Below are 8,546 nucleotides of genomic sequence, written 5' to 3' on the forward strand. Positions count from 1 at the left end.
TTCTATTTATACCAAACCGATGGGGACCCACCGACTTAACTTAGCACGGTCCGCAGAATTCTACCGCGTTTCGCACTTTTTACCTTTCGAAGAGCTGCTGCAAAATCCTGGGCGTGGTCCGCAGAAAATTGGGCGCGGCCGCGAATGTCACCACGGTTCACCAAATTATGAACGCGGACGCGAACTCAACTTCAGAGAGTTGATATTTTGGGTTCTTCAAGTATGCGTCCACGGTTAAAATATGCCACCGCGAAATGCTAACGCAGACTGCAAAAATTTGAGCGCGGTCCGCAAAATTCCCACACTTGGTCAGATCTTTCCCTGTCAAAGTCCTGCACTGCACGACCAATTCCTACACAAACTTCACAACTAGTTAGTCCAAAACAATGCCTAATCTAAGAAGAAAATCAAAAAGAAAGAAAAGAAAAAGAAAACATCACATAGGTTGCCTCCTAAGAAGCTCCTGATTTATCGTCGCGTCACGACGCATGTTACCTTTATCATGTGAAATTGATCAAGGCCACCACGTGGCTATCATCAAACTTACCGAGGTAGTGCTTCACTCGGTGACCATTAACTCTGAAGATTTCACCATTTTTGTTTTTCAAATCAAGAGCACCAAACGGAGTTACATGCACCACTACAAAAGGGCCACTCCATTTTGACTTGAGCTTCCTCGAAAACAGTCGTAACCGAAAGTTGAATAGAAGAACCAAGTCACCCTTCTTAAATTCTTTGTTACGGGCATATTTGTCATGTAAGTACTTCATCTTGTCCTTATACAAGGACGAGATGGAATAGGCATGAAACCGGAATTCATCAAGTTCATTGAGTTGCTCTACCCGGAGATTGGTTGCTATATCCCATTCAAGGTTTAACATCTTGAGCGCCCACATGGCCTTGTGCTCTAACTTAACCGGAAGATGAAATGCTTTCCCAAATAGCAACCGGTACGGAGACATACCAATTGGAGTCTTGTACACAGTTCTATAAGCCCACAAAGCATCATCAAGTTTCCTTGACCAATCCGTCCGGTTTGCATTGACAGTTTTTGATAATATGCTCTTTATATCCCTGTTGGAGACCTCAACTTGTCCACTAGCTTGGGGATGATAAGGGGTTGACACCTTATGATTGACACCATACTTGGAAAGTAAAGTGTCGAAGGCCTTGTTGCAGAAATGAGACCCCCCCATCACTGATGATCGCCCTAGGAGTGCCAAACCTTGTGAAGATATTTTTCTTTAAGAATGGCACCACACTCTGTGCCTCATTGTTGGGCAAAGCTACAGCTTGAACCCACTTGTAAACATAATCAACAACAACCAGAATGTAAGTGTTACCACAGGAACTCACAACTGGCCCCATGAAGTGTATGCCCCACACGTTAAAAATATCGATCTCAAGAATAGTGATGAGAGGCATTTCATCCTTCTTGGAAATTCCACCAGCTCTTTGGCATTCATAACACCTCTTAACAAGCTCACTTGTATCTTTATACAGGGTAGGCCAATAAAATCTACAGCTAAGAACGTTTGAAGCAGTTCTCGCCCCACCATGATGACCACCGTAGGGCGAGGAATGGCAAGCATCAAGAATATCCATTTGCTCCTCTTCCGGGACACATCTCCGGATCACACCATCATTGCAAATCTTGAAAAGATAGGGCTCGTCCCAATAATAATCTAAGCTGTCCCGTTTGAGTTTCTTCCTTTGGTTAGAAGAGAGCTCACTCGGGACAATGCCGGTCATAAGAAAGTTAGCCACATCGGCGAACCAAGGAATACCATTCAAAGACAAGGAGAAGAGTTGTTTATTCGAGAATGAATCATTAATTTCTAGGCCATCGTGGGGCCTCCCCTCCTCTTCTAAGCGGGAAAAGTGGTCCGCCACTTGATTATCACTTCCTTTTCTATCAATGATTTCAAGGTCAAACTCTTGAAGTAGAAGAACCCATCTCATCAACCTAGCCTTCGAATCCTTTTTTGTCATCAAGTAACGGAGTGCCGCATGATCGGTGTGTACAAATCACTTTGGCACCCATGAGATATGGCCTGAAATTTTCCATGGTGAAGACAATGGCTAATAACTCTTTCTCGGTTACCGTATAATTGACTTGGGCATCATTCATCGTTTTTCTTGCATAATAGACCGGATGAAATATCTTGTTGACCCTTTGCCCTAAAACCGCTCCCACAGCAACGTCACTAGCATCGCACATGAGCTCAAATGGTAAACTCCAATTGGGTGCGGTAATGATAGGACTGGTTGTCAATTTATACTTGAGAAACTCAAAAGCTTTCATGCATCTTCATTGAACACAAACTTTGCATCCTTTTGTAGCAGCTTACACAAGGGGTTCATCACTTTTGAGAAATCCTTGATGAACCTTCGGTAGAACCCCGCGTGCCCAAGAAAGCTCCTAACTCCCTTGACGGAAGTAGGAGGAGGGAGTTTTGAAATAATCTTCACTTTTTCCACTTCAATACCGTTCTTTGAGATCTTATGGCCGGGGACAATGCCCTCCTCGACCATAAAGTGGCATTTTTCCCAATTAAGCACTAGGTTGGTCTCTTCACATCGGGCCAACACTTTGTCAAGATTATCCAAGCATTCTTCAAATGAGTCCCCCACAATACTAAAATCATCCATGAACACTTCGAGGAAGTCCTCCACCATATCCGTAAATATTGCCATCATACACCGCTGAAAGGTAGCCGGTGCATTACACAAACCAAAAGGCATCTGTGAGAATGCAAATGTGCCATACAGATATGTGAAGGTGGTTTTCTCTCGGTCTTTCCGGTGCAATGAGAATCTGGTTGTACCCTGAGTATCCATCCAAAAAGCAATATTATGCACGCCCGGCTAGTCTGTCCAACATTTGATCAAGAAAGGGAAATGGAAAGTGCTCTTTTTGCGGGTCACTTTGTTCAGCTTTCTGTAGTCCATACATACCCTCCATCCGGTGACAGTACGAGTGGGGATCAACTCATTTTTCTTATTTGTGACCACAGTCATACCCCCCTTCTTCGGCACACATTGTACCGGTGAAGTCCATGAACTATCCGAAATAGGGTACAGAACCCCTGGATTAAGCCACTTGATAATTTCCTTCTTGACGACCTCTTGCATAGCCTCGTTCAACCTCCTTTGATGTTCCACGGAGGGTTTGGCATCATCCTCTAGTATAATTTTATGCATGCAAAAGGCAGGGCTTATACCCCGAATGCCAGCTAAAGTCCATCCAATTGCCCTTTTACTTCTTTGAAGCACCACAAGGGTGAGTCTACCTGCACGTTAGTTAGGCAAGCAGAAAGAATAACAGGTAATGTGGAAGAAGGACCTAAGAATTCATACATGAGGTGTGAAGGCAAAGGCTTCAACTCCAATGTTGGTGGCTCCTCGATTGAGGGCTTTGTTGGTGGAGTCTTCCGGTTTTCCAAATCCAAGAAAAGTTTACGGGGCCCATATGAGTAGGATCCCATTCCTTGCAACGCATTTGCACATTCAACCAAGCCTTCTTTCTTATCATCCTCATGGTTTAACAACACAGCTTCCAAAGGGTCTTCCACATTGATTATGGCACTCGTGTCATCAACTATCACCTCCGTCACAAGATCCACAAAAGAGCAAACTTCATTGCTATTTGGTTGCCTCATTGATTTGCACACGTGGAATATAACTTTTTCATCGCCCACTCGGAAGGTGAGTTCCCCTGCTTCCACATCAACCAATGCCTTCCCTGTTGCTAGGAAAGGTCTCCCCAATATTATAAGCGCCTCATAGTCGACTTCGCAGTCGAGAATCACAAAATCAGCAGGCAAAATAAACTTGTCGACCTGGACTAGAACATCATCAATAATACCAAGCGGCCTTTTCATTGTCTGATCTGCCATTTATATTCTCATGGAAGTAGCTCTTGGTTGCCCAATACCTAGTGTCTTGAACACGGAATATGGTATCAAATTAATACTTGCTCCCAAATCACACAAGGCTTTTGCAAAATCGGCGCTACCAATGGTGCATGGAATTGTAAAGGCACCGGGATCTTCAAGCTTTGGAGCCATTGAGTGCACAATGGAACTCACTTGATGAGTCATTTTGATGGTCTTACAATGCATATATCTCTTCTTAGTTACCAAGTCCTTCATGAACTTCGCATATCCCGACATTTGTTCGAGAGCGTCCGACGAAGGCACATTGATTGACAAACTTTTCATCATCTCAATAAAATTCTTGAATTGGTTTTCATTATTTTGCTTTGCAGGCCTTTGAGGATACAGTGGAGAAGTCCTTGGCAAAAGGGGCCTTGGCTTTAGGCACTACCGTTTCTGGTATGTCTATCATGTGTTCCCTCGACGGGTTCACATCATTTTGAGTCTCCTCCATGTTGTCATAAATATTGATCCTTACTTCATCATTCACATTCTCATCATTGGCTTGAATCTCATCATCTTCTTGCAACACAACATCATCACTCACAATCTTCTTTGGTTTAGAGGTACTTGCATCTCCACCTCTACTGCTTCTTGTGGTCACCGCCATAGCATGGCCTGTATTGTTCCCACCCTTCGAGTTTACTACCGTATCACTTGGTAGTGCCCCCTTAGGGCGAGTATTCAATGCTTGAGAAATTTGACCCATTTGTACTTCCAAGTTGCGAATAGAGGTAGTATGAGAGGCTATTTGGTCATCGGAGCCAGCATTCCTTTCCATCATTTGTTTGAACATACTCTCTATCCTCCCCATCTCATTGTTTGAAGAACTTTGTCCTTGAGACGAATATGGAGGCAGATTGTTGGGTTGTTGATACATTGGGGGCCTTTGAAAGCCCGACCCTCGGTTTCCTTGATTATTATTATTCCAACCCCCTTGGTTTCCATTGCCGCCCCAATTGTTATTGTTGTTCCCCCAATTCTGATTGTTGTTCCCCCAATTGTTCGAGTTGTTGTTGTTGCCATTGTTCCAATTCCCTTGGCCTTGGTTGCCCCAATTTTGATTGTTCCCTTGCGATCTCCATTGTTGATTTGGAGCATTGCTCCGTTGACCTTGGTAGTTATTGGCATATAACACTTCCTCACTTTTGTCATCATAAGAATCGTCTTGATTGCAACCACTACCACTTTGCTCATATTGATCTTGATTGTTTTGCACTTGTTGACCACGCTGTCTCCTCTTGTTAACCATGACATTTACCCCTTCCATGGCATGTACTTGCTTTGTCCCTTGAACTTGCTGAAGCTGGGCCTTTGCTAACTGATTCATAGTAGTTGTCAACTCGGCTATGGCTTGTCCGTGATCATGAAGTTCCTTGTGAAAATGGATGACATTAGGGTCACCCTGAGGAACATTTGCCCAACTCTGCCAAGCTGAGGATGTGTCAGCCATCTCATCAAGTATGTCATAAGCATCGGCATAAGGCATTTTCATAAAATTTCCCCCAGCTAGCTGATTCACCACACACTGGTTGGTCGTGTTGATGCCCCTATAGAATGTCTGCTGAATCATTGCTTCAGTCATATCATTGTTTGGGCATTCCTTGGCCATTGCCCGGTATCGCTCCCAGATTTCATGTAGGGGTTCATTAGGTTCTTGTTTAAAGGCTAAGATCTCGTCCCTCAATGCTGCCATAAGACCCGGTGAGAAAAACTTGGCTGTAAACTTTTCTGCGAACTCATCCCACGTGTGTATGGAGTGGTTGGGTAGCCTCTCAAGCCAGTCCAAAGCTTTCCCTCTAAGTGAAAATGGGAAAAGTCTCAATCTCAGAGCGTCCTCTGACACGTTCGTCTGCTTGCTCCCCCATTATGTGTCTACAAAACCCTTTAGATGCTTGTATGCATTCTGATGAGGAGCTCCAGTGAAGAAGCCCCTTTGCTCCAATAGGGTCAGTATGACATTTGTAATTTGAAAATTGCCTGCCCGAATCCGAGGCGGGATAATTGCACTTGCGTAACCTTCATTGGGTAGCACCCGGTGTGCTGCCCGTGGAGGAGGTGGGGGAGGGTTTGGAATGTTGTCATTAGCCTGGCGGCCTCTTCTTTGGACCTGAGGTTCTAGATTAACCTCATCCTCACCATTGTCATCTACCTCCTCCCTTGGAAGAACATGTCCGATAGCATCATTATGAGCCATTTGGTACCTAAAGCGATTGATACACAAAAGTTAGAAAAACAGAAGGAAAGAAAAACAAGAAACACAAATAGTTAGATAGATAGCCAACACCGTCTAACTCCCCGACAATGGCACCAAAAAGTGATCTAGGCCAAACCTACACCACTATAGAGTAACGAGGATGGTCGATGTAGTTTTACTCAACGAGGTCGGGATCGATTTCCATAGGGAGTTAATTTTGCTTGGAGTTGGTTATCTAACTTATCTAGATGTGCTTGTTGTTCCTAATTGCACTTCCAAACATTGTTGCGATTGATTCTATTCTAATTTTATACTATTGTATGCTAAGTGTAAGCTAAGTACAATATTTTTGGTGAATGTTTTCAAGTGTTAAAAGGCACTAGGGAAGTGACTTCCACCTAGGTGAGTATCTAATGGGTATCAAGAATCTAGGACAAGCTTGTTATGATTGGGGCCGTGATATAACCATCACACATAAGTGCTCACTCTATACCTCTCGGTAGTTTGAGTGACCTTGCCCGATTTGGCTTTCTCAAGCCCAAATGGGTGTTCGTACAATACAAGTGAAATTGGCTCACGTTGGGTATTACTATCTCTAGGTTTAACCCTTTAATTGGGGCTATCAGTCTCTTGAGTTCACCCCAATTCCTTGTTAGCTTAATTTTCCTAGACTTAGTCCCTATTTCTCAAGAAGAGCCTAAGTCATAAAGGTACGAGTCAGTGTTTGCAACCACTAATTCTACAATTTTAGCATGAATTAGGCTAAATATCACTAACCCATAAACAATTAAGCCCTAAAATTCAAGACCCATTAAATACCCACACTAGGGTTGGGTCACAACCCTAGCTATGGGGTCTAGCTACTCATAATAACAGTAGAAATCAAAGATAAAAATGAAATATAAGCCATAATATTAAAGTACAAGATGAAAATCTAAAGTTTGAAGGTAAATCTACTCTAAAATTGCCCAAAAAGGGAAAAATCAGCCGTTCACTTGCTCTCCTCAACAAAACTTAACCTAAGATTGATAAAAGGATCTATTTATACTAGGCAAAAAATTTCAGTCAAAAATGCCCCTGCGGAGGTTTTTTCGGACGCGTAATTCTGACCGCATCCGGGCCTGGGCTTTCGCGGCCGCGTAATAGTGAGCGCGGTCCGTGTTTCTTCATATCTGGGCTTGGGTAGATCTTCGTTTTGTGGACCGCGTAATGTTCACCGCGTCCGCGTGAGATTCCTTCGAGGCTGCGTAATTTGGATGCGGACCGCCTTCTTTATTTATGCCCATCTTGCAAAGTCTCTGAACCTCGACAAACACTGTACGCTAAATTCCAACCGCGGCCGCGCCAGTCACTTTGCGGTTGCGTCTTTCTGCAGCTCTCAGCGATTAATTTTAGTGCTCAAAACAGCCTCTCTGATTCTCTATTTCGCGGTCCGCGGAATAATGGCCGCCTCAGCGATGATAATTTTGCGGCCGCCCTTTTCTATCGCGGTCTGCGTTCCACAGTATTTGTCCAGACTTTATTTATGTTCAAGTTTGACTCCTTTATGAGTTGGTTATGTCTTCTTTGGCTTATTTCGAACAAAACACTGCAAGCAAGCACATTAAGTTACTTTCCGGAAATACCTTCACGCATTTTTGGCCCAAAACCTAAGTAAAAGAGAGCAAATAATAGGCTAAAATCCCTACTTATCAGTTAGGCGGGATACTTACTGGGTACATATTCTTTATGTACTCATACTACACTTCTATACTTAATTGTACAGGATATGAGGCTGGTGCATCTAGTTACCCGCCCAACGCGCATTCTTGATCTTGCGCCGAGATTCCGAGCCGTTCAGCAGCATGCCAGAGTATCTCTTTTGTTTTTATCTGTCTATTCTGTTTAAGACAGTAGGATAGTCATCTTTTATATATTCTACTAGTTGCCTACACACTTGTGACACCATATCTTGGCACGTATTAGTAACCTTTGATTTTTGGGTTGTAATTCAATAATTATAACTGCTTTTAGATGTTTCTGATTGTTGGCCTTAAAAATCCTTTATTTACCAAATGTTTTAAAATAAGTAAAGCTAAATAGGAAATCACTAAGTTGTTTACTGTTGGCTTGTCCGGCAACGGTGCTGGACGCCATCATGGCCTGACATGGAGTTGGGTCATGACAATATGGTATCGGAGCACTAGGTTCATGTAAGTCTCACAAGTCATGGGTAGGCCTAATAGAGTCTTGCGGATCGGTACAGAGATGTCCGTACCTATCTCCGAGAGGCTATAAGGTGTTAGGAAACTACTCTTTATTCATCTCATATCGTGCAATTGATGGTATACTAAGTTTCTTCCTTCTATTCTCTCACAGATGGTGAGGACATGTACTGCGGACGTTCCAAACCTGGGAGGAGCTGCTCCCCC

The 8,546-nt window shown here is 43.5% G+C and overlaps 1 pseudogene; it reads right to left on the reverse strand.

Annotated features, from left to right (window-relative positions):
• Nucleotides 1-4,548, reverse strand: part of LOC142169100 (uncharacterized) — a 7,979-nt pseudogene extending 3,431 nt beyond the window's left edge.
• Between the last annotated feature and the right edge of the window lie 3,998 nt (nucleotides 4,549-8,546).

Source organism: Nicotiana tabacum, chromosome 14 (assembly GCF_000715075.1).
Source record: "Nicotiana tabacum cultivar K326 chromosome 14, ASM71507v2, whole genome shotgun sequence".
NCBI classification, from domain to species: Eukaryota; Viridiplantae; Streptophyta; class Magnoliopsida; order Solanales; family Solanaceae; genus Nicotiana; species Nicotiana tabacum.